Source organism: Pteropus vampyrus, unplaced genomic scaffold (assembly GCF_000151845.1).
Source record: "Pteropus vampyrus isolate Shadow unplaced genomic scaffold, Pvam_2.0 Scaffold18, whole genome shotgun sequence".
Classification (NCBI taxonomy): Eukaryota; Metazoa; Chordata; class Mammalia; order Chiroptera; family Pteropodidae; genus Pteropus; species Pteropus vampyrus.
In genome coordinates, this window is record NW_011888799.1 from 6,815,777 (window position 1) to 6,840,473 (window position 24,697).

At 47.6% G+C, this 24,697-nt stretch overlaps 1 non-coding gene across 1 annotated transcript; it reads left to right on the forward strand.

Annotated features, from left to right (window-relative positions):
* Nucleotides 1-1,576: 1,576 nt before the first annotated feature.
* LOC111736217 lies at nucleotides 1,577-1,695 on the forward strand. Its single transcript, XR_002779127.1, has one exon. It is a non-coding gene; the product is annotated as a 5S ribosomal RNA (ribosomal RNA).
* The last annotated feature ends 23,002 nt before the right edge of the window (nucleotides 1,696-24,697 follow it).

The window sequence follows — 24,697 nt, forward strand, 5'->3', positions numbered from 1 at the left end:
CAAGGAAAAGACACCAGGTTGTAACTTGAATCCACAGAAGAAAATGAAGAGAACGAGAAATGATAAATATGTGGGTTAATATAAAAGATTCTGTAAATATATTTTTTATCTTTTCTTCTCTTAAATTTTTAAAAAGGCATAAGATGGTATAAGCAATAATTATAACATTATTATTGGATTTTTGACATATTTACATGACCACAATAACACAAAGAATGAGGTAGGAAATGAAGCTATATTGGAACAAAGTTTCAATAATTTACTAAAATTGAGTTAGAATTAATCTGAAGTAGATTTTGATAACTTATATATTACAATTCCTAGAACAACACCTAAGATAATAACTCAAAAATATAAAATATATTTTTATAAATATAATAAAGTAATAACAATGTAATTGAAAGGACATTAGGAAGAGTGTTTATTTAGCACAGACAGTAAAGGAAAAACAGAGGAACAAACAAAAAGATGTGAAGCATATAGGAAAAATGCAAAATTGCAGAGATAAATCCAACCATATCAATATTTATGGTAAATGTGAATAACAAACATTATCAGACTGGATAAAAAAGCAAGAAAAACAAGATCCAATTATACACTACTTACAAGAGACATTTTAGATCAAAGATACAAATAGATTGAAAGCAAAAGAATATATACCATGCAAATGGTAACTATAAGAGAGGTCAAGTATCTATACCAATATCAGACAAAATAGACTCTAAGAACAAAAAAATGATACTAGAGACAAAGAAAGACATTTTATAATGATAAAAGAGTCAGTTCATCAGAATGATATAATAATTAAATACATATGCACCTAAATGCAGAATACATAAAACAAAAAGAATGCAGAATACATAAAACAAAAAGAGACAGAAACAAAGGGAGAGATAGAAAATTCAACAATAATAGCTGGAGATTTCAATACCACACTTTCACTAACGTATAGAAAAACTAGACAGAAAATCAGCAAGGATATATAAGACTTGAACAACAATATCAATCAATTTAATCATATATAGATTACCATCTGGTGTCTTTTCCTTGCTCCAATATAACTCTATTTCCTCCCCTCGCTTTGTTATTATGTATTTGTGGTACATATGATTTTTATGTCACATGGTTTTATATTATTATTTTATGCACTTGACTTTTAAATCAGTTAATCTGTTTATGGTGTCTTTTACATTTACCTATACACTTCACCCAACAACAGCACAAATGCACATTCTTTTCAAGTGCACTAAGAATATTCACCAGGGTAGACCATATAGTAGACCCTAAAACAATTCTCAATAAATTGAAAAGAATTAAAATCATACAAATTATGTTCTATACCCACAACAGAATTAAATTAGAAATCAACAACAGAAGAAAATTTGAGAAACCCACAAATATTTGAAAATAGAACAACACATTCCTAAATATTTCATGGGTCAAAAAAAAAATCATGAGACAACTTTAAAAACATTTTGAACTAAATTATCACAAATACACAACATATCAAAATTTATAAAATGCAGTTAAAGCTGTAATTAGTAGTAAATTTGTAGCTTTAAAAACGTATACTAGAGTCTACGGCCATGCCACCCTGAATGTGCCCGATCTTGTCTGATCTCGGAAGCTAAGCAGAGTCGGGCCTGGTTAGTACTTGGATGGGAGACCACCTAGGAAGACCAGGTGCTGTAGGCATTAAAAAAAGAAAAGAAAAGAAAAGAAGTAAAAAACAAAAACATCTACTAGAAAAAGAAGATGCTAAATCAATAACCTATAATTTCACTATAAGAGATTAGAAAAAGAAAAGCAAACTAAAACCAAAGTAATCAAAAGTAAGTAAACAATAAAGATTAGAGCAGAAATCAATGTGAAAAACAGAGAAACAATAAGAAAAAAATGACACTAAAATGTAAAGATCAACAAAATTGACGAACCTTTAGTTACACTGACCAAAAAAAAAAACAAAAAAAAAAGACTACAAATTACTAAAATCAAAATGAAAAAGGGAACATCACAGAAATTAGAAGGGTGATAAGAGAATGCTATGAACAACTTCATGCCAACAAATTAGACACTTAGATGCTTAACATTATTAGTTGTTAGAGAAATGCAAATTAAAATCACAATGAGATACCAACTTAGACCCTCTAAAACGACTATAATCAAAAAGACAGACAGTAACAAGTATTGGTGAGAAGGCAGAGAAATAGGAACTCTCATACACTGTTGGTGGGAATGTGAAATGGTGCAGTCACTTTGGAAAACATTTTGGTAGTTTATTTAAAAGTTAAACATAAATTTACCATACAATGCAGCAATTTTACTCCAAGGTATATATCCAAGAAAAATGAAGAATTATGTCTACACAAAACCCACAAATGTTTATAACAGCATTATTTATAACAGCCAAAAAGCAGAAACCACTCAAAAGACTATCGATTGATGAATGGATCAATAAAATATGGTGTATTCATACAACAGAATACTATTCAGCCATAAAAAGGAATGAAATACTGATACATATTAAAATATAAATGAATCAAAAACATTATGCTAAGTTAAAGAAACCAGACAGACACAAAATACCAGACAATGTATGATTCTGTTTACTGAAATGTCTAGGAAAGGCAAATCTATAAAGACAGAAAGTAGATTAATCTGGGGGTTGACCACAAATGGGCAGGAGGGAGCTCTTTGGGTAGGCGATGGAAATGTTCTAAAAGTGGGTTGTCATGATGGTTGCACAACTATCTATGTTTACTAAAAATCACTGAACTGCACATTTAAAATGTGTGAATTTATGGTATGTAAATCATATTCAATAAAGCTCTTTTCAAATTATATACGTGTGCTGCATATTAAATATACATTTACCAAAAAAACAAAAGAGAGAGAGAAAGAGAGAGACATTTAAAAGGATGAGGTAAAATAAATATATCTTTATTTCTAGTCATTTCTCCCTGAACTCTTCCCACTTGGGAGACCACTAAACCCAACTACAGGAGGGACATGTGGTCTAATGGTTAGAGATGTGGGCCCTGGAGCCAAGGTCATTTAGCTAGTAGGCAGGCAGAGCTGGGTTCAAATCTCAACTCTGCCGCCTACTTGCTCAATGACCCCGGAGGAAGCATTGTAAGCTCTTTAGGGCTGTTTCTGTTTGTAAAATGGGGATGAAGAGAATAGTAATGATTAAGCAGGATGCCCAGGGGCTTCTGTGAAAGGGTAATGGGGAGGGGCCACTCCCAATCCATTCTTGGTGTGGCCACCAGCCAGCAGGCTCACTGCCCCTTAGGAGTCTTCCTCATTCTTAACTCCTGGACTCACCAAAGCAATCCATAAAGCACCTACTGTGTGCTTGGCACCAAGCAAGCAGGTTTGAAGGCTGAAATTCCCCCACTCCAGACACACGCAATACGCAGACTGCCTCATTGGTTCATGGAGTCTCATGAGAACTTATCTCTATTGCGCGGATGAGGAAACAGGCCCAGAGAGAGGTCACTAACTCTAGAACGCGGGGCAAGGGCAGGGCTCGCATTTCCGATGGCCAAGAAGAACTTTGAAAAGGGAATATCAAAGGTGCAATAGCAATTCTGAACGGTGCAGGAAAGAGAGAAGGCGTGGAGCTGACGACGGGGAGGACGGTGCGCAGAGGACCTGGGCGTGGATGTAGGGATGGAGTAGGTGTCAGTGCGGCCACCAGCTCTTGCTGGGAGAAGAATTCAGACGGCTGGCGGGCGGGGCCCAAACTCGCCAAGATCTTGTCAGTGCCCCTCATCCCTTGCCCGGCCCCACGGGGATTAAGGGAGCAGCGAGGCAATCCCTGTCTGCTGAGAACGGTTCCCAGGCTGGTTGGGCTGACCTGGTCCTTTCTGAGACGTCAGGGACTACGGAGTCATCTGCCTTGCAAACCAGGAGAGATTTGCAGCTGCATGGACTCTAGCCTGGCGCCCCTACCCTCTGGCAGGAAGCCAGAATTGGGTGGGGGTTCCTTCCAGGCTCCTGATCTCTGCGCAAACCCAAAGTTTTCACAGAGTAAGCTCCTGATCACCCTCTAAAAATCACTTTAAACTCAAATTAGCTTCTAGAGGTCACCCCCTCAGAATTAGGGTTCTAGCCAGAGAATTTCAGATGCTGCCTCAACCCAACCTCCTTTTTCCTCCCAGTTAGCCCATTCAGGAAATGCACTAACATGAAATGCAAGCCAACCCTTGGCCCTCTTTTAGGATGAAGGCAGCCCACCAGGCTCTGCAGGCTCTGACCCCTTTCTTCCTGTTCTTCATCTGACTAGTTCCCAATCTTACTTGTACTGCTTATTCCTGCCTCAGGGCCTTTGTACATGTTGTTCCCTCTGCCTAGGCTCTTCTCAGCCTCCATGCCCATTTCCCAGGGCAAATTCCTTATCTGCCTTCAGATCTCCATGTTCCCAAGAAGACCTTCCCTGACCATTCACTGCACCCCAGGAACAATGCTTATGATTGGTTTTATCATTTTGTGTGCCTGATTGTTTCAGGTCTCTCTGGTCCATGAAGATGGTAAGCTTCAGGAAGGGTCCAGGCTCTGGCTTGTTCAGCACTAATCTCTGGCACAGGGCCTAGAACAGTACGTGCCTGATAAATATTTGCCAAATGGATGTATGAATGAATCCAGTTGGAACTCTGACTTTAAGGAGTAAGAAACTGCTTTTAAATCCAGTGGGAGGGCTGCACTTGGAGTCAGGGCCTGAGCTGAGGGGCAGAGTCTAAGAACCTGTCTCATCTCTGATTCACTGTGAGCTTCCATTTTCTTTTCTGCATGACAGAATAATAATAATGACAATCACAGGCTTGATATAACCCCAAGGTTGCGGTGATATCAAATGAAACAATGGACATGAGACCCTATGAATTATCCAGCCAAGCCTACAGAGGGCTTAGGTTTGAATCCCAGCACTGCTTTATAGCTGGGTCAGGTTGGATAAGGTACCCAATGTCTTTGAGTTTCAGTTCCTCAGACGTGCAGTGCAATTCCTATCTCACGGGGCAGTAGGAGAGTTGATGGTTCAGCCCCAAGTATAGCACATAGTAAGCCTGGAGCTCAGTGGGTGGCCATTGGGACTATTACCTTCAACTCCAAACCATTTTGTACAGGAGCTGTATGGAATTGCTTATTGAGAAACCAAGAATGTTATAGTACATATTTTTATAGTATGTCCGGGCCAAGAGGTGGGTCAGAGTTTTGGGAGAGGCCTCCCCAAACATCTTTTCTGTGCCAGGCACTGCATTGCACACAGACAGGGAGCAGCAAGCCATCTGGGTCTTCCCTAGGTGATTCCTTCCACAGGAGCAGCTCAGGAAGAAGGTGAGGCCAGCCACAGTGGGTGCGACTGGGGCAGGCCTTGGCCACAGGCAGCACCCTGGATGAATCAGGCCATAGGATGTTCAAGCAATGTGGTTGCACAGGAATAAGGCAGTGGCTGCTCAGAGCTCACCTTCAGACCACAGAGTAATAGGGCTTCCCACTTGGATCTGCTGTGCTGAGCACTTGTTTGGGGTTTAGGGAAGAGAAGTATCATATTCTGAGCACTTTCTACAGGTCAGGCTCTGTCCTGTGTACTTCACACAGTATTGAAACCATCCTGCCAGTAGGTGCTATTAGCCCACTTTTCAAAAGAAGAAACTGAGGCTCAAAGCAGTGAGGTGACTTGCCCAAGATCACAGAGCCAAAACGTGCTCAACTAGAATTGTAACCCTAAGCCAGCAGCTTTCCACTGCCCCATTCTGCCTCCCTGGGGAAGGGGGCTAGGCCCTGGGGAGACCTGCTCTCGGCTGTCTCCTGGAAGAGAAATGGAGTAACAGGTCCCAGGACCCTGGACACTTTCCCCCAAGTCTCTGCCACTTCCAAGTAGAGATGAGGACCTCTTTGTGCTTCTAGCAGAGTAATAGTATTAAGACTATTATTAGCTATAATTTAATGAGAAGTTATTATGTACCAGGGAGCTTTCATTAACTAATTTCATCCTCAGGACAGGTCTATGGCTGGGTCGCATGATTGTCCTCATATACAGATGAGAAACCGAAGTCCGGAAAAGCTAGCATCGATTCTCCTGGCACTGCTTCTATTTTCTTGTACAAGAAAGCTATGTTGTTGGGGCGCTTTGGAACACCAACCCAGAGTCACATAACGACTAAGGGAGGAATGAATGAGTTGATTGGGAAGTCCTCCCTCACATCTACCCCAAGTCCCACAGGCTGCAGCGAGAGCATGACATTCCACAGCTTCTCTCGGCCAGCTGGCAGCCGTCCTCCAACCACTGGGACTTGGCCCCTCCTTTGTTGGGAGCCAGGAGGGGGTGGTTCTCCTTTGTTCCCCAGGCCTCAAGGGAGCATCCTTACCCCAGAGAGGCTGGCTGAGGTCATGGGTCTCTGCCCCCTCGCCAGGCCAGCTTGACCATGCTGGCAGCCCCGTCAATCAGGTGCAGCCGGCTCAGCAGCCTGTCTTTTATTTCCTAAATTAAAAGAACTTGTGATTCCTGATTGAATTAAAGGCGGGAAGGTCAGCTCTGAGAGCAGCAGGGAGATCTCAATCACAGGAGACCGGAGGCAGCCAGGGTAGCCAGGAGGGCAAGACACAGTGCAGGCAAGGCCAGGGGCAAGGGTGGGGGACGCCCCCAGGACACCACTGCTTCTCTCTCAGGCTAGACCTAGGCAAATCATGGTGTGAGGGTGGCTAGTCCACAGCACCCACCCCCCACAAGCCTTTTGAGCTTGTTGGTTTGAATCAGAGAAATTTCATCCTCCATCTTGCTCCTTGTACAGTAGACAACCTGCACCAGTGTACTAGGCCTATCTATTAGTTAAATACCCTCAGAAAAATGAATTCCATAGTGCTTCTCACTTCCTATTGGCAGCAAGTTCTTTCTGATTTTTCTCCTAACTCCATGTTGGACCTTGAGGAAACAAGAAGATGGAGCTTCCTGCTTCAAAGTCATAAAGAACAGTTACTCAGTCTGCTTTTCCTCCACCTATAACTCAGGCCCTGGGATGCTGCACACCCCCTGTGCCTCCTTAGACACCTGGACAGACTAGAGAGAGGATTGCAGTGAACATCAGGAGACCTAGGGCCTGGTGGGGAAAGCCCCTTTTTTGGCTCTGGGACTCAGTTTCTCTATCTGTACAACAGGAAGTATAGCCCTTACAGAGTTCGCCAGAGGCCTCGCTTCCCTGGATAGCCAGGGTAAGGATGTGCCTTCTTGCCTGGGCTGGCACTAAGCCCACCTTGGGAAACCACAGATGCCCTGCCAAGAGACACGTCAGGAGCGGCGAGGCATTGATCCCCGTCTCTGAAGAGCGGATATGAAAGCCCTGGAGGAAATGCCCATGTCTTCCAAGGACAGGCAAGAAGAGACAGGCTTTACTCGTGGTAGGTGGGAGTGGGGTGAGACATCAGGATGAACTGACTTCCGAGTTAGGGCGGTTTCTGGGAATAGGCCATACAAAAGCCCTTTCCTCATCTCGCTATCCCCAGCCCCTCAGCCCCTGTGGTATCTCCATGGGCAACCTTAGATATAAGGGTCACACTGCAGCTGGTGGGACTGAGGCCAGACACGGGAAAGGGCTTCTGAATGGTGGGATAGATAAGGCAGTGGCATATGTTATCAAAGGAAGGGTGCCGTGGGCATGCTGAAAGAACTGGGGAGTCATTGGCCCCACGAGGCAGTGGAGGTGAGCCCTGTGCCTGGTTCCAGAGAACAGGCTTCTCCTATCATGCCTCCCTGGCCTTGAGCAGGTTCTTTCTGTCTTCTGCAGAAGGGAGGTGATGATGCCATCCCAGCATACAGTGGCCAATGGCAGGGTGACATGGTGGCTAGGATACCTCGTTGTGGGTGGTTTTTCCCTGTATATTTGAATTCTGCATGCCCTTCAACAAAGTACACAATATCTTATTTTTAATGCCGTGGCATAGACTGTGCCTTACTCTACCAGCAGGCTCACAGAGGCCCTTTCCATCTACCAGGTGCTGTTGCAAGTCCTTTACATGCATTTGACTCATTTAATCTTCTCCATGACTGTTATTATCCCCATTTAGAGAGGAAACTGAAGCACAGTCTGGTCCAGAAACTTGCCCAAGCTTAGCAGTAGCAGAGCACCCAGGTTCCAGGGAAGTGATGACTCCTGAGCTGGACCTTTCTGTGACGACAGCAATGTTCTATATCTGTGCCGTCCAACATGGTAGCCATCAGTGCCGTGTGGCTTTCAAGCCCTTGGATATGAACGATGCAACTGAAGAACTGTATTTCGGTTTTACTTACTTTTCCTTAATTTTAATTTAAATAGCTGCGTGGGTTATTTAGACGGTGCAGCTCGTCGGACGGTGCAGCTCTGCTGAGCAGCTAGGCATGACAAGGGCCATCTAGATGTGTCCCTTTCATCCTCCATTTGCACTCCTCCTGGCTACTGCCAGCCCGGACTTCCAGAAAAGTGCTCTCTTTCTCCTACATTCCCCTGTGAGGGCTTCCTTGTCCTACCCACATCTGCCTCCATATTCCTTACTCGTCCCCAGAGGTGTCCTGGAAGGGACTGGTCTTTGGGTCTGAGTGAGCTCCTTGTGTGGCCTGGCCCTGTTCGTGCTTACTGCTTTGTGTGACGCCAGGGAGACAGCACTGCTTTAGAGGGGAACCAGTCCTCCTTGGTGGATACTTAGAGACCTGAGTCTGCTGGGGAGACATGTGTGAACAGCTCTCCCTCACCAGGGCCTCAAGCTGGAAGACTCCTCCTAGGCCACACCCTCTCCTGGAGCCTGAGGTCCCCGAGACACTGAAGGAATGTTTTGACAGACCTTCCGCTCTGCCCCCCAGGGCCCTGACATAGCCTTGGATGCTGGAACCATAAGGAGTCAGGCACAGGCCCTAAGGGTTCCTGGTGGATGGGTGTTTGCATTTACTCGAAGTGAGCCCCGAGGAGGCATCAGTGGAGCTCCGGAGGTATGCCCAGAGATCAAATTCACAGTGGGCCTCGAAGTTGGACAAGTTGTCTGCTAAGTGGGCAGGTAGAAGGAAGGCATCTCCTACAGAAAGGAAAAAGCAAAGTCAGAGGTATAGAGACTTTTATTTTGGGCCATATGGCCATGTGGGAAAGAGGCAAGGCTTGCAGTTGCAGAGAGCCTGGCAAGAGGGGGCAGCTGGCTAATCACACTAGTGCCTATGTCCACTGAGGTGGGCCCAGACCCTATAGGCCAGCCCGGTTCCAGACCTGTCACAGGTGTTATCTCATTTGGTTCTCACAACTGCCCTAGAGGAAGGTATGTTTGGCAATCAGGGAAATGGAGGCTCCGAAAGGGAAAGTCACTTACCCGGGTCACATAGGCAGTAGGACCTGCACCCCGCAGCCTGGCTTCCTTGATATGACGCACACCTGGCCTTCCTAAGACTCTTGGACTCTTCTGCAAACAACGGAGTTAAAGGAGGGTCTGGCCAGATTTGTGCAGGCTGCTGAGTGGAGGAAAAATGGAAATGGGAAAGGCAGGGGCAGGAGCGTCTGCATAGTTTGGAAACAGGAGGCTTGCCCTGCAGTGCTTACAAAGCCAATTCATCTGGGAGAGGGAGAGGCCTCCAGACTGTGGGGGAAGGGGGAGCAGAGGAGGGCTGGGTTGTGGAAGAACCTGATGAGTTTAAATCATAGTAAGTCGGAGGGGCCTTGAGAACTTCAGAGATCTGGAACTCAGGGGGAAAGGACTGAGGTGGAAAAAAGGATCTAGAGGCCAGTGTTGATGGCGGAGGCCTTGGATGGACATGAAAGGCAGGCCGCGGAGCAGAGGTATTCTCCAGGAAGAGGAGAAAGATGGGGCAGAGGTTAGAGGGGAGGTGGGAATGCACCCGTGGGGGGATCCCAAGCATGCCCCACTGTGTGTGTAGTCTCTAGAGCTTCAGGTCTGCCTGCCCAGGCTCCCCTAATGAGCGTGGCCTCGGATTTCCTCCCTACGCACTCCCCAGAGTGCTCAGAAAAGTGCTGAGGCCACTGCTGTCCCTGGGAAGTGTTTGCTGATTCACTGAAGTGGAGAGCCTAGCAGCCAGAAGATGGCAGAGTCCCCGCCCTGCCTGGGGGAAGCCAGGTATCACAGGGCCCAGGCACAAGGGTCAGCCTGGAAGATGTAGGAGAGATAGCAGCACACCCACCATCCTTCACATTCTGAGCTGGGATAGAGGTGAGCAAAGGTGGGCCTCAAGAACCAGGAAGAGACAGAGACAGATCCGCAGACAGACATCCCCTGACGCAGAGGAGCAGAAAGGGCCAAATGAGAGTTCCTGGGACAATAGTTCTCTAGGAGAGGGTACAATCCTTGCCACCTAGAGGATCAAGGAGGGCTCAGTGGGGAAGGTGACTTTAGTGCTGGGCCCAGAGGAGGTGAACATTTCCAGCAGCAAGTGCACAGACAGGAAATTGGAGGCCATGTCAGCGTCTGGCAAGGGGCCTGGGTCGGCTAGCTCTTTCGGTGGGCCGGCCGTGAGGTGTAGAGAGACATGAAGCCAAAGGAAAGCTGGGTCCCAGGTAGAGAGAACTTTGACTGTCTAGTTAGTTTGAACTTCATCCTGTAGGCAATGAGGAGCTCTTGCAGGTTTTGTAGGAGAGACACCTGGGGCAGGGGTGGCTGTGGGAAGGCAACCTGGTCCTCACTGGGATGAGAGAGGGAAATGTCCATCAGGGTCTCCCACGGGGCAGGAACCTCAGCTCCACAATCCAACTCTCCCACAACAGCTGGGCTGGTAAAAATAGCTGGGAATCCCGCTGGGATAAAAATAGCTATAGGCGGGGGAGTTCACCTGCACGGACAGGTAGGAAAAGTAGGTCATGGCTGAGGGCCACCTGGGAGGTAAGTGACAGGGAGTTGGGTCTCCATTCAGAGCTGGATCTCCTCCTTACCCAATGAAGAACCAGCCCCTCTGGGCAGCTCTGAGCAAGGTTCCATAATGGAGGGGATTCTCGAGTCAGCCTTCCCAGACCTGTAGGTGACCCACTAGTCCCATTTCCCGGCTGTATCAGGGCAAATCTGACTTTGGGCATCTTCTGGCACCTTGCCTTCACTTCAAGAATCCACTTCCCAGAAGAATCTAGTGCTTGGTTTCTTGGCAACATCACTTCCTGGACTCACTGGGTTTATAATTTATTTATGGCTTTATTGCTACCGTTTATGTATTGAGCATTTATTAAGTTCTATGCAATGTGCCAACTTCTCCACACTACACGAACAATCCTTCTGAAATATGAGGCTGTTTTCCAAAAGCCAACATCTCTTAGAGCCTTTGTCCACACTGTTTTTTCTTTTTTAATTATCATACAGTAAAATTTACTTCTTTTTCCTTCTAGTGTACGGTTTTATGAATTTTAACACGTGTATAGATTTGTGTAACCACTACCACCACAATCAGGATACAGAATCATTCCATCATTCCCAAAAACTCCCTTGTGCTAGCCCTTTCTAGTTACACCCTCACCACACCCATAACCCTGGCAACCACTAATCTGTTTTTCATCACTATAATTTTGTCATTTTGAACCTGTCAAATAAATAGAGGCATCTAGTATGTAACTTTTTGACTAGCTTCTCTCATTTAGTGTAAATATCTAAGATCTATCCAAGTTGTTGTGTGTATCACTATTGTTCCTTTTTACTGCTGAGTAGTATTCCATTTTATGGATGTACCACACTTGATTTAACCATTCACCCACTGAAGGACATTTGTATCGTTTCCATAGTTCGACTGTTACAAATAAAGCTGCTGTGAACATTCATGTACAGGTTTTCATGTGAAGAAAAGTTTTCATTTCTCTGGGGTAAGTATGTAAGAGTGAAATGGCTTTGTCATATGGTAAGTTTATGTTTAACTTCACAAGAAACTAACAAATTGCTTTGCAAAGTGCCTGTACCATTTTACATTCCTACCAGGAGTGTATGAGAGTCCCAGTTCCTCCGCACTTGGTTTTGTTAATATTTTTTCTTATAGCTATTTGAATAGGCACGTGGGGTATCTTGTTGTGGTTGCAATTTGCTTTTTCTTCCTGGTGAACGCTGTTGAATATCTTTTCTTGTGTCATTCTTATATCCTCTTTGGTGAAGTGTCTGTACCAATCTTTTGCCCATTTTTTAATTGGGTGGCTTGTTTTCTCACTGTTGAGTTTTGAGCGTTATTTATATGTTTAGGATAGAAGTCCTTTGTTGGATATATGGTTTGCAAACATTTTTTTTTTTCCTAATCTGTAGCTTGTCTCTTCATTTCCTTGACAGTGTCTTTGGCAGAGCAAAAGTTTTTCATTTTGATGAAGTCCAATTTTTATCAGTTTTTCCTTTCACGGACCATGCTTTTGATATCATTTACAAAGTCTTTCACCCAACCCCAGGTCACGAAGATTTTCACATGTTATCTTCTAAAAGTTTTATAGTTTGATGTTTTACATTTAGATACATGATCTCTTTTAAGTTAATCTTTGTGTTTAGGTCAAGTTATTTGTTTGATTTTGGTTTTGCTTATGGGTGAACAGTTGTTCCAACACCATTTGTTGAAAAGACTACCCTTTCTCCATCAAAATGCCCTTGTACCTTCATACATATTGATCACATTTATGTGGATCAATGTCTGGATGTTCTATTCTGTCTCATTGATCTACATGTCCATCTCTTTGCCAGTACCACACTGTCTTGATTACTGTAGCTTTATATTGTCTTAAAATTGAGTAAATTTCTCCCACTTTCTTCTTCTTCTTCTTTTTTTTTTTTTTTCAAAATTGTTTTAGCTCTTCTGGTTCCCTAGTTTCTCCATAAAATTTTAGGATCTGCCTGTTAATATCTACCCTCCCCCCAAAAAAAATCCTGCTGGTATTTTAATTGGTATTGTGCCAAATCTACAGTTCATTTGGGAAATTGACATCTTTGCTGTTGAGTCTTCCAGCCCATGGATACAGTATACTCTTCCCTTTATTTAGCTCTTCATTGATTTCTTGCAATAGCATTTGTAGTTTTCAGCATACAGATAGCACATGTCGCACTATGGTCTTTATTTGCTCAGCTAATACTTGCCTCTTCCATTAGTTTATTAGCCACATGAGTGTAGAGACCACATCCATGTTGCACACCAAGCAACAGGCAGTAGGCCCTCCCTAATTACTCTGAATGAATGACAGCACTTCTGCATACATCATCTCATTTAATCCCATAATCCCTGCAAGGTAAAGATTATACTCCTTATTTCGTGAGGAGAAAACCATGGCTTGGAAAAGAGCTGTAGGAGGCATTTTCTTATGATGATCCCTAAGATCCCCATCCCACGGTATAAAAACCCTCCCCTTGGGTATGTGCAGGACCTAAGAATATGAAACATCATTCCTGTGATTAGATCACATTCTACAGCAAAAATTAAGGGATTTTGCAGATGCATTTGAGGTCCCTAATCAGTTGACTTTGAATTTATTACAAGAGAGATGATTTGGAGTGGGCCTGACCTACTCGTATGTGCCTTTTAAATGAGGGTCTAGAGAACACGGGCAGAAGAAGTCAGAGAAATTCAAAGTAGCAGAGGTGCTCTTCTGTTGACCTTGAAGAGGCAAATTGCCATATTGTGAAGAGGGTCACATGGCAGGGAACAGCAATGGCATCTGAGTTGAGGTTCTCAGTCCCACAACTACAAGGAACTTGGCAGAGCAGAGCCTCAGCTGAGATCATAGCCCCAGTCACCACCTTGATTTCAGCCTGGTGAGACCCTGAGCAGAGAACCCAGTTATGTTGCACATAGACTTCTGACCCTACAGACACTGTAAGACAACAAACGGGTGTGATTTTAAGCTGCTATATTTGTGGTAATTTGTCATGCAGCAATAGAAAACTAATACAGGGGCCTTTCCTAGGGTCCCAGAGCTGGGACCCACAGGTCTCCAGACTGCCAAGCTCTTGATCTCCACCACTCAAGCATTTCTTGATGCCTGCTTCTTTTGGGAGGCACAAAGGCCTTCTCAGTTCATGCCTTCGTTGTACTTTGTTTTGTGCTTTGATTTGGATCTCGAGCTTATAGAATCCTTGGTCTGTGACACTCGTTCATGGTCCATGCACAGCCCACTTTTATTTACACTGCTTAGTTAGTTGGTTTTAATAATGTAATAAGTATCCATAAATCCACCACCCAGATGGCCCCTCATTTCACTTCTTAACCCCCACTTGTGGTAACTGTCATCTGAATCCAGTGTTCATCATTCCCTTATTTATTGCTTTATAGAGTTTAAGTGCATCTCTATGGATTCCATAAAATTATTTTTATTTTAATGGTTTTTAACTGTATAGAAATAGTATCCGATGGTACATATTCTCTTGGGACCTTTTCATCTCAATTTTATGTTGCCAAGATTCCTGTATATTGTTGCATATAAAGTAGGTCTTTCGTTTTGACTGCTGTATAGTATTTCACCGTGTGACCACACAGCCACAGCCCACTCATCCACTCTGTGACCGATAGGCATTTGGGCGCTTTCCAGGTTTTTGCTGTTGTCAATAGTGCTGTTCTGAACATTCTCACACAAGTCTCCCGGTTCAGTAACTTGCTTCTTTGAGTCCAATTCTGCCTAAATAAACTGAAGAGGTAGGATTTCGTTTCTTTGACATTGGAAAAACAGGAGCCTAACAAAACTTCTTGCTAGGGGCCCACCCTTGACTGATTGCTCCACTGCACTCACCTCAAAGTGCTGCTCCCAACAGATCCATCTGAATGCCATCAACCCCAGACACCCAGATCTGGGGCCACAACCCCCCTGCCACCCACCCAGGGAGCACATGGAGCACACACACAGCTCCGCCCCAACCCAAGTTTCAACATCGAGAGCTGGATCTGAGGAAGTTCGCTGACCACAGTGGTGGCTGCGGGCAGGGCTCGGAATGCGCTGTCCCGGAAAGGCCCCCGGCCTAGACCGCCACAGAGCATGCAATGACAGCAAGTGTGGTGACAAGTTGGCAAAGTGGGAAGTGAAATGCAGCTCCAGGCAGGCCCCTGCACTGCCGGTTTTCATTGATGACCCCGACTGAGTCACTCCTCTTGGGCCAAAGTGTCCTCACATAGCCCAGAGGAGATGCACACCCAGTGAGATAAGAACCTTGACATTTGGTTAGAGGGAGCGTACGAGAGGGTGGAGAGGGCTGAGAGGCCACGTCTGGCAGCCTGTGGTCCTCCCTGTGAAAAGAACCCTGTCGAGGACTGAACAAAAAGGCTGCTCGTGCCCAGGGCCTCCAGGGACCCTAACTGCACTGTCCTTATCAAATTGGAGGGGACTGCAGCCCTTCTCCTGGCCGTGATCCTGCCTCCTACCTGCCCCCTACCTGCCCTCTCAGCAGGACCTGATCACACCCACATGGGTAGCATGCGGCATGCCAGTCCCTGCTACGGGAAGGGAGCCCAGTGGTTGGGGCACAGCCCTTTGCAGACAGAACCAAATCAAAATCCCAACTCCACCCCTTCTTACCAACTATGTGACTTGGTGGCTTGCTTAAGATCTTCAATCCTCAGTTTCCTCATTTATAGAATGAGGATGATAAAATGCGTCATAATGTGGCAGTTAAGAGCATGCTCCTTGGGCTCCAATCTTGTCTCTGTCACTTACAAGCCATGTGACCTTGGACAAGTTACTTAAGCTTTTTGTACTCTGGTTTCCTCAACTATAAAACAGGATAGAAAATACTGCTCAAACATCAAATACAAACATCAAATGAGTTGATGTTTATAAAGAGGTTAGCGTAGTGCCTGGCACATAGTGAGTGCTCGATAATGACAGAGCAATAGTCAACATCATTCATTCATTCATTTAACTAGTTTTAATAGGGGGTAAGGGTGGAGGGTCAGCTATACATCAGGCACTGTGTCTAAAGCTATGGGCCGGGGAAGGCAGGAAGTGGAGGAAGACAGTCCTGGAGGTTCAAGCACTCACCATCCATTCAGAGCGAAAGGCCAGTTCCCTAAAAACTATGGCAAAGGGTCTAGATGTCATAACCATTTGGGGAAAATAACACACACCCTCCAGAGCACTCATCTCTGGCTCTACTGTCCCCTCTAGGAGGGAACGAGGGCAGCAGAACCTGGACTAAAGCTGTGGGGATGATGAAGCCCCAGGAGCTATAGATACAGGCAGAGAGAAGACATGCCAGGTCTGTGAAGTCATGAGGTGGAGAGAAAATAGACAGTGAAAGACATGGCCGTGAGATGGGACACTGAGGCAACCAAATTCAATCTATTCCACCCGATTTAGAGCTGCTAAACAATCAGCAGCACTGGCCTGGCCAGTAGAAGGGACATTCCTGACCCTAGGACAGCCTGAACTCAGGCAGGTGCCAGGTCCTGAAGGGTACAAATCTGGGCTCCCCTCCCTCCCAAAATAAGAAGCACTCAGAAAATTCTTTTGGTCAGCAGATGAACTGAAGGAGACAAAATGAGGTCAAATGCAGGGAGGGCCCTCCCAGAGCTGTGTTGCAGACGAACCAAGTCATCATTCTTCAGCAGACACATACAGATGGCGCGTTTCTGTGGGTCAATTGCGTGACAGGTAATGACAAGAAGTAAGGGGAGCAAGGGCTTTAGCCTTCACCCAAGGGACAAATGTCAGAGGGGGAGGCACTCCTCCTGAGCCTCCCCAGACAGCCTGGGCCTAACCAGGTTGTGGTCTGAAGGCCCCCCTAATGTTTCCCTGAGTGACCCCTCTTGCCTCACTCAGTGTCAGCCCCCTCAGATGTGGGCAGCAGTGGCCCTGACTTTCTGCCTACAACCCCTCTCTAGCAATGGACACTCCTGGTCACCAGAATGAGAATGAGTGGGACTTGGGTGAGAGGGGACAAACAAGGTCACTGCCCTTCAATATTCAGTGAGTGTCATACTGCAAAAAAGACACTGGTCCCTCGGAACATACCCAGTGGAGGAGGATGGATGAGAAGCCTGGTGCCACCACCCAGGGAGAGAAGGGTATGTTTTGAGACCTCTTATGCTTATTATCTCAGTTACTCTTCAGGCCAACCTTAGTGGGGTTCACATCACTATTCCCATTTCACAACTGAGGAAACTGCGTTTCAGAGGCCACACAACCAGTAAATGGTACAGTTAGCTTCAGACCTGTGTCCTACCAGCATTTAGCCCACACTTTGGCCCAGACTCCACACTTTCCTTAGTTTAAGGAGAGGAAAATTCTAGGTCACCATAGACACTGTTGTCAAATCCCAATGGGGTCAGCCATTGGCTCTGGGTCAGACTCCTTCCTGTGATCTCTGGTATCTGAGGTCACAGGGAGACAAATCTCCATCATTCCAACCTCACAACAGCAGGGAGTGTTCATCCCACTTGATGCCGAGATTCCTTCCCTGGGAGCGTGGTTCTACAGAAGGTTCTAGTCCAACACTGCCCCCCACACACAGGTACCCACCAAGCAGGGGCTCCCTCACTACTTATCATCTCTTTCCTTTGTTCTCATCCACTCAACACACCTTAAGAAGTGCAGTGGGTAGGATGCAAGGAGTTAGGGGTTATGTAGGGCAAGTTATACAGAAAAGGTAGAGGAACTCAGGACAGCGACAGTGAGGCCACCCGCTCATGCTCTAGACAGAAGCTGCACATGGGAAATGAAGACCTCTGAAGACGGGGAGGTCTGGTGACAGTACCAGAGACTGGAGAGGGAGGGGACAGGAAATCAGTATTTCTTCATACTCCAAAGGTCAGAGGAGACGTGGGCTACTCCTTGAGTGGGGTCAGGGTCAAAGCCCCAGTTCAAGCCAGCTTCCCACCCAGCACTCCTACATTCCCAGATCCTGGCTGCAAGCCAATTTGGCCCAGTTAGTTCCCATGACACCAGCCTTGCTGTCCCACGAGCATCAGAGGAGGGACACAGGACTGTTTCAGAGCTCCCCTTTAGGATGGTGTCCATGCGCAGGATCTTCACTGGTCTGAGTCCCTGCTAACCGAAGGCTTGTGCTGCATGCTGGAAGGATGAGATTTAGGAGACCAGGCCCTGCCTGTAGGAGTCATCAACCAGAGGCCAAGCCAGGCAGACTTACCACCAACTGTTCCCCAAAGCGGGGCCCGTGGGAGTGGGGCTACTGGTGCAAAATATGCTAATTATGTGGACCACCAGACATGAAATTCTTCCTGAGAGTGTCAGGATCTTGGGGAGATACTCATGCCCAGTGGAGTCCACGGGGGCAGCAAGACCAATACCAAGTCATCATTACAGGCTTCTGTACGAGGAGGTGGCCAGCCTTGAGCTGTGCCTTAAAATATTACTCTTGGGAGAAGGATAGAGGGGACTTCCTTCCACAGGTCGTGCTCTAACTTACTTCCACCCTGGCCCCAAGAATTAGACTTCTTCAGAAAGGGTGCTTCTGTCTTAGCCTGGATACCCCTAAAAGTGGAGTATGAGTGGGTTTGGGCTGGGGTGCAGATAGTCTATTTGGGAGGTGACCCGAGGGAATAGGAGTGAGGGATGAGGGTAGAGGACAGAGTGAAACGGAGAAGGGGGATCAGCCAATACCAGGATGTTTTATTGCATTAGCTGCCTCTGCGGGTGACTGGTGGTCCTTCAGGAACTCACTTAAGAGCCTTATGAAATGTATTAAATAAAAATCGTTGGCCCAGGAGAGCAAAAGGGGGAAACATTTATCCACTGGATCACTGGGTTTTGTCCCTCCACTGGGCAAAGGTGTCCCCACAGGCCTCCCTCCTGGGTGTACATAACAGAGTGCTGAAGGGTTGGTTCCACGGGCATCCACGTGCAGGAACTCAGAAAAGCCTCGGGCAGAAGGTGGGAGGCTCTGGACTAAGGCAAGGCCCAGATTACACCTGCGTGAAGCCCAGAAAGCCTGCGTGGAGATGGTCACTACAGCAGGGGCTGGAGTAAGTGGTGGGTGCAGAGGAACTTGGACCTAACTGTCCATTACAGGCCTCACATTGCTGCCTTCACCAAGCTATCAGCAGCATCAGCAGCTTCCTGCAGGGCTAGCTTTTCAGAGTGTGAAAAATCCTTTCCTACAGCCAGAGAAAGCTCAGAACTTGGATGTCAGTGTGCAAGCGGGCAAATCCTAAGTACGCAGCAAGGTTTCAGAGTCTGCTCTGCTTTGTCCAGCTCAGGACCAGTCTGGCTTCTTTCCTTAAGTGCTTCCCTCGCCAGGGGGCCTTGGTCCGGTCCGGAAGGAAGCAGAGTCCATTCTGCCTGGAACTGCTGCCAGAGCCCTCCCCTCAGAGCCTGGCTGCTCCCAACCCTTGCCTGGCCTCTCCACATGCATTTATTTCCTGCCCAGCCAGCTTCGCTTCATTTCTCAAGCAACTCATTTGGGCTCCTCCACTTTCTCCCTGCTCAGCATCTCAGTTCTTTTCCTGAGCTGCACCCCCGGCGCCCTCCTGCCCATCTACAGGCCCCAGACATTGGCACTGACCTCCCGGGCCCCCTGTGGCTTGGCCCTTTCTAAGCCTGTTTTGGGCTCTGCTCAAATCAACAATTACAAGCAACCACTTTTCCGTCTTACTCACACAAGGTCGCCATTGTCCGCTGCACAAGGGAGGACTAACCGTGTTCACGCCACGATGGAGAAAGGAGGTTTACCCAGGGGCATCAGCACTACCTTCATGCTCCATGCAGACACTACAGGTCACACGCAAGCTAAACGCACACCTCACATAGGCCCACGTGGCATGTGCAGAGAACAGGTGAGCCAGGCTCGGAACAGGCTCTGAAGGGGCACACAAGTGGCCCGTCACTTGCAGAAATGAGGCCTTAGCAGGTCTAGCCCTTTCTTAGCTGTGGGTTCCCTCTGCTTAGGCCCTGGGACACTCTCCTCCATCCCTCCTTCTCATCTCTTCATTTAATCCTCATGACCCTGCAAGATGGTATTACGATTCCCATTTGATAGATAAGAACACCGAGGTTCAGAAACGTCATTAGTTTACACAAGGGGAGGAGAGAAGAAGGGAGAATGGAGGGAGGGAGAAAAGAGAGGGAGGTACCTGTGAGAACCACTTCTGCAGAGATCACTAAGATGGCAGAGATGGGAGAGCCAGCTCTGAAGAAGTTTCTAGTCTTCCTCTTGGGACACAGGGCAGTGACTTGCTCTAGGTCACGTGGAGAATCCCCCACTGAGCAAGGACCTGGGGAGTTGGACCCTGGCACTGTTGGGGCCACCCAGACAGGTGAAAGGAGTGGCAGAGACAAAATGTAACATTGTGAAACACGCTCTGCAGAAGAGAAGGAAGATTCTCAGAGGTAGGACGGACCTGCCTCCAGTGGACACACAAGACACCTCTCAGGCCGGCTGCCATCCCTGCCCGCCCCACAGCCCATGACCACCCTGGGTGGGCTCCCAGGTGGGGAATAAAAGATGGTGGGTGGATCGTCTGTGTGAGAGGCAGGAGCTCATTCCTGACATTCAAAGCAGTGTCCCAAGGCCCAGAAACCCAGAGGAGGGACCACAGAAGCTTTGTCTCCAGGGGCCAAAGGGTAACTCAGGTAGCCTAGATGGGCCTGTGTGACCATCGGAGCTTAAAAGGTAGGTTAGGCACTGTTCTCTTGGGAACCGTACAACTGAGATCCTGGAAGTCCCTTTGGATGTAGGTCAGAAGTGGGGAGGTCTCCCTCTGTGCATCTTCCAGGCCAGTTAGCAGAACAGCTAGGGTAGACATGGCATCTAGGGGTCAAGGTCAGGCCTGCACTGCCCTCCCACACATACCCACCAACCCCTTCAAGACAGCCCAGGTCACAGAAATACAGAACCAACAGGCTCAGTGGAGGCCATTGTCCCCTGCAATGGAAGTTGAATCAGTGTTGTCTTCTCCAGCATGCATGCCTCATAGCCTTCTCTGTCCCCAGCTTCTCGGCTGAGCAGTAGGCCATTCTGGAGCAGGATATAAGCACCCCATATCCGCACTAGGTTCTCACTGGCCAGACAAGTTGCCTTCAATGTCATGATGTTTCCTGACATCTCTGGGCCATGTCTGGGACAGGGTGTGTTTCGTTTCACAAGCAGTCTCTTCAGGATAGGGGGCGCACAGAGAGAGGGCTGACTGCCCGCCACTCCAGATACCGTTGTTGGCTCTGCTCCCTACCCTTTGCTCAGGCCCTAGAGACTGGGCTGGAGATGAAGCTGTATGGAGGCCTGTGAGCTTAGAAGAAAACTTTCTGATGGGAGGTGATGTGAGAGGTGCTGAGAAGGGGCTGGTCGTGGTCTCCCTGGATATCCTAGAGTCAGCGAAGTCCTTCCAGCTCAAGACCTTGTGTCTGCAGAGTCTGAAACGCGTGTCTCTTCACACCCCCTAGGCAACCAGCTTCTAGCTAAGCTCTCAAAAGTCCTGCCATGTTGGAGTGAGAAGGGCCTCTAAGATGCAGCCTACCGAGGTTTTTATGGCTGCAAACAAACCATTCCCAAAATAACAATGGTTTATTAATTTCTCACAGTTCTGCGGTTTTCCTGGTTGTTCTCCAGGTCTCACCTGGGATTAGGTCACTTAATCATCTGTACTCAGCAGGAAGGTCCAAGTGGCCTCATTCACAAATCTTAGGCCTCACAGAGAGGTGAGGCCACTTGTCCTGGCGGGCTCATTCCAGGAGACCTCAGGTCTCCTCTTCTCTTCAAGGCTGTCCCTTGCACAGGTGTTGAGTTGCACTGAGCTGGACTCAGAGGTTTCAAGTATTGGACAGCCAGGTCGGTCCCCTAAGGACCACCCCCCAACCCCCATCCCCATTCCTTGTTTTCATCTAATTTATTCACTTAGTCATTTGACAAATATTTATTGAGCACCTGCTATATGCCAGGCAGTGAGCAAAATAAAGAAAAATTCCTGTCTTCTTAAAGCTCAAATTAGCAGGTAGGAGCAAGAGGGGAGTGTGTTGATAGACAATAAACAAAATTAATGAGCAAATTATAGATTGCTGCATTCATTTCCTGTGGCTGCCATAACGAATTAAGATTCGGTGGCTTAGAACAACAGGAATTCATTTTCTCACTGTTTTGACGGCTGGCAGTCTGAAAGCAAGGTGTCGGCAGGGCCACACTTCCTCCAAAGGCTCCAAGAGGGAGAATCTTGCTTCTTCCAGTTTCTGGTGGCTTCTGGCAGTCCTTAAAATTCCTTAGCTTGTGGCTGCCTCCCTCCAATTTCTGCCTCCGCTTGCACATGGCCTTCTACCCTGTGTCTCTCTGTATCATCCCCTCTTCTTATAAAGACACTAGTCATTAGATTTAAGGCCCACTCTAAATCCAGAATGATTTTATATCAAGAGCTTTAACTTAAGCACCTCTGCAAAGACCCTATTTTTCAATAAGTTCTCATTCTGAGGTTCTAGGTGGACCTGAATTTTTGAGGGGCGACCCTCTACAATCCTACTCAATCCACTACAGTCATATCACAGGTTCCAGGGGTAAAGATGTAGGCATATCTTTTGGGGGGCTGCCCTTAACCCACTACAAATATCTTAGAAGACTATAAGAGATTTGGAAAAAAATAAAACATGGTAACATAGAAGTGGGGTGTCAGGGCTGTGGTGGGGAGGGAAGGCAGGTTGCCGTATTAATTAAAGTGACCAGGAAAGGCCTCTCTGAGGTGATAATCAAAGATCTCAAGTGAGGGGGTGAGCCATCCTTGTAGATAACAGGGAGAAAGCATCCAGATCCAGGCAGAGGGAACAGACAGTGCAAAGGCCCGGAGGCAGGAGTATGCCCAGCACATCTGAGGAATAAGAAAGCTAGAGCAGAGGAGAGACAGGAACTGACTTTATTGTCACACAGCGCTCTGGCAGCTGGGTTGGGCATACACTGCAGAGGCCATGGGCTGATGTAACTCAGCCACCCACTCCCACGCCCTGATTAGGGTGGCTCCTAAGCATCAGGCCCTTCCTCCACAGCTGTGGAGTGGCTTTCCAGGACTGTCCCAGAGAGGCGCCTCCGATCCCCTGCCTCTGGACCCCCTGCCTGCCCATAAAGCTCAGGTTTCCCCTTGTCAGCTATACCCACCAGAGCCTGGGAAAGTCAGCTTTCCAGAAGGATTTCATCATTTTCCATTTGGAAAAGTTTGCTGCTCCCACCACTCCCTGCCCTGCTCCCAAGGCTGAGGGTGATAGGCCAAGACATTCTGGAGCTCAAGGGGGCTGTGGGCTGGGGCAGACAAGGCTTCTAGCTTGTCCCGTGGATATCTGGGACTAGAGCAGACCCATCCTCCAGCTGGCCGGGCTCCCGCATGAGGAAACCTCCCCATCTCCCATGCCTGTTCCCCTAGTTATCCCCCTTGGACTCCCCCCAGTCATAGTTCTCTTGACTTGGCACCTCTGCAGCCAGCTAAGGAGGAGGGCACTGGGCGGCGGGCCCTGGACAGGGCTGTGGGAGGAGGGGAGAAGGCCTGGGTGTCCTCCTCCAGGACCTCCTCACAGAGCTGCTGTCAGGAGCCAAGCACTGTCTCCCCTGCTGAGGGGAGTGGATACTTTCTTTAGTGCCTCTGGACCACAAAGTTTCCCCCTCCGTGATACTCCTCACTCTCATCGCCACTGTAGGACTTGTCAACACGTAGAGTCTGTCAGTGTTTGCAGAGCCTTCTTGGTCACAGAGCCTGTTGCTCTTTGCTGAGATTATTTCTTTTGTTCCTCCAGGTGGCCCCGAACCACTGCAAAATGGTGACCAGTAAAGTTTCCTTTCTCCTTCCTTCCCTACCCTGCCCCACATCCCTCCATGAGGTCTCCCCAGATATCCACAGGGCATTTCCTCAAAGGCCCCAAGATTCGGTCCTCTGGAAACCTCACAGCTGATCCTCACACTCCCTGATAGGACTGCACAATAGCCGGGGTGGGGGTGGAGCACTGGATGGAGCTCTTTCCCCATGTGAACAGAGTGGCAACCCTCTCCCCAGCTTAGACCCTGAAAAGAACAAACAATCTGAAACCAAGCAGAACTGGGCCTCTTCCTAGCTACGGTGCTTCAGGCATCCTCTCAAGCTTCTGAGTCTCAGTTGCCCATCTATAATATGGGGATGCATTATGATATGCTGCCGTGTGAGATTCGCCTGATTTAATGGATGAGAAAAGACTGTGAACAGTCGAATGGCTGCCAATGACAAGCCCTGTGTGCTCCAGAAAAGAGGCTTGGCTCTTCCACAAAAAGTCTCCAAGGGCTGGAGGCCCCAGGCATTCCTGTACTGGCTCCGTGTCGCGAAATAAGCCTGCAAGGGTCTGAGCAGGGAGTTCACCCCATCCTGGCCTCAGCTGAGGACAGAAATCTGTCAGGAGCCTAGAGTCAACGTGGGGACCCTAGACCATCAGCCTTCCTCCTCCCCCCACTCTCAATGCCGCTCGACAGCGAGTGTAGGCCGAAGAGATAGGTCTCCCTTAACTACTATGTCTCCCCTTCAGACTGGGGCTCTCTTCCCCTCTCAGGCCCCAGGATAGGGTTCTAAGCCTCAGCTTCTCCAGCTGCCTGTCTGTGCCACTGAGCGACCACATGGTCATGCCCAAAACCCTTAGAGGAAGTCAATTCTGTATCCCACCAGGCAGTGGGCTCTAGCCTCCGAAGGGGTCTGATCTCACAAGAGCCACACTCGAAAGGAACAGGACGACTGGGCCCGAGGAACAGAGGTGCAAGGCAGGGTGGGGCCCTTCTGAGGAGGAAAGTGCCGATAAAGAGGCATTCCTCTGAGTACTTGGCTTAGGACAGACTGCAGCTGCAGTCAGAGGTTTTAGTTCAGAGC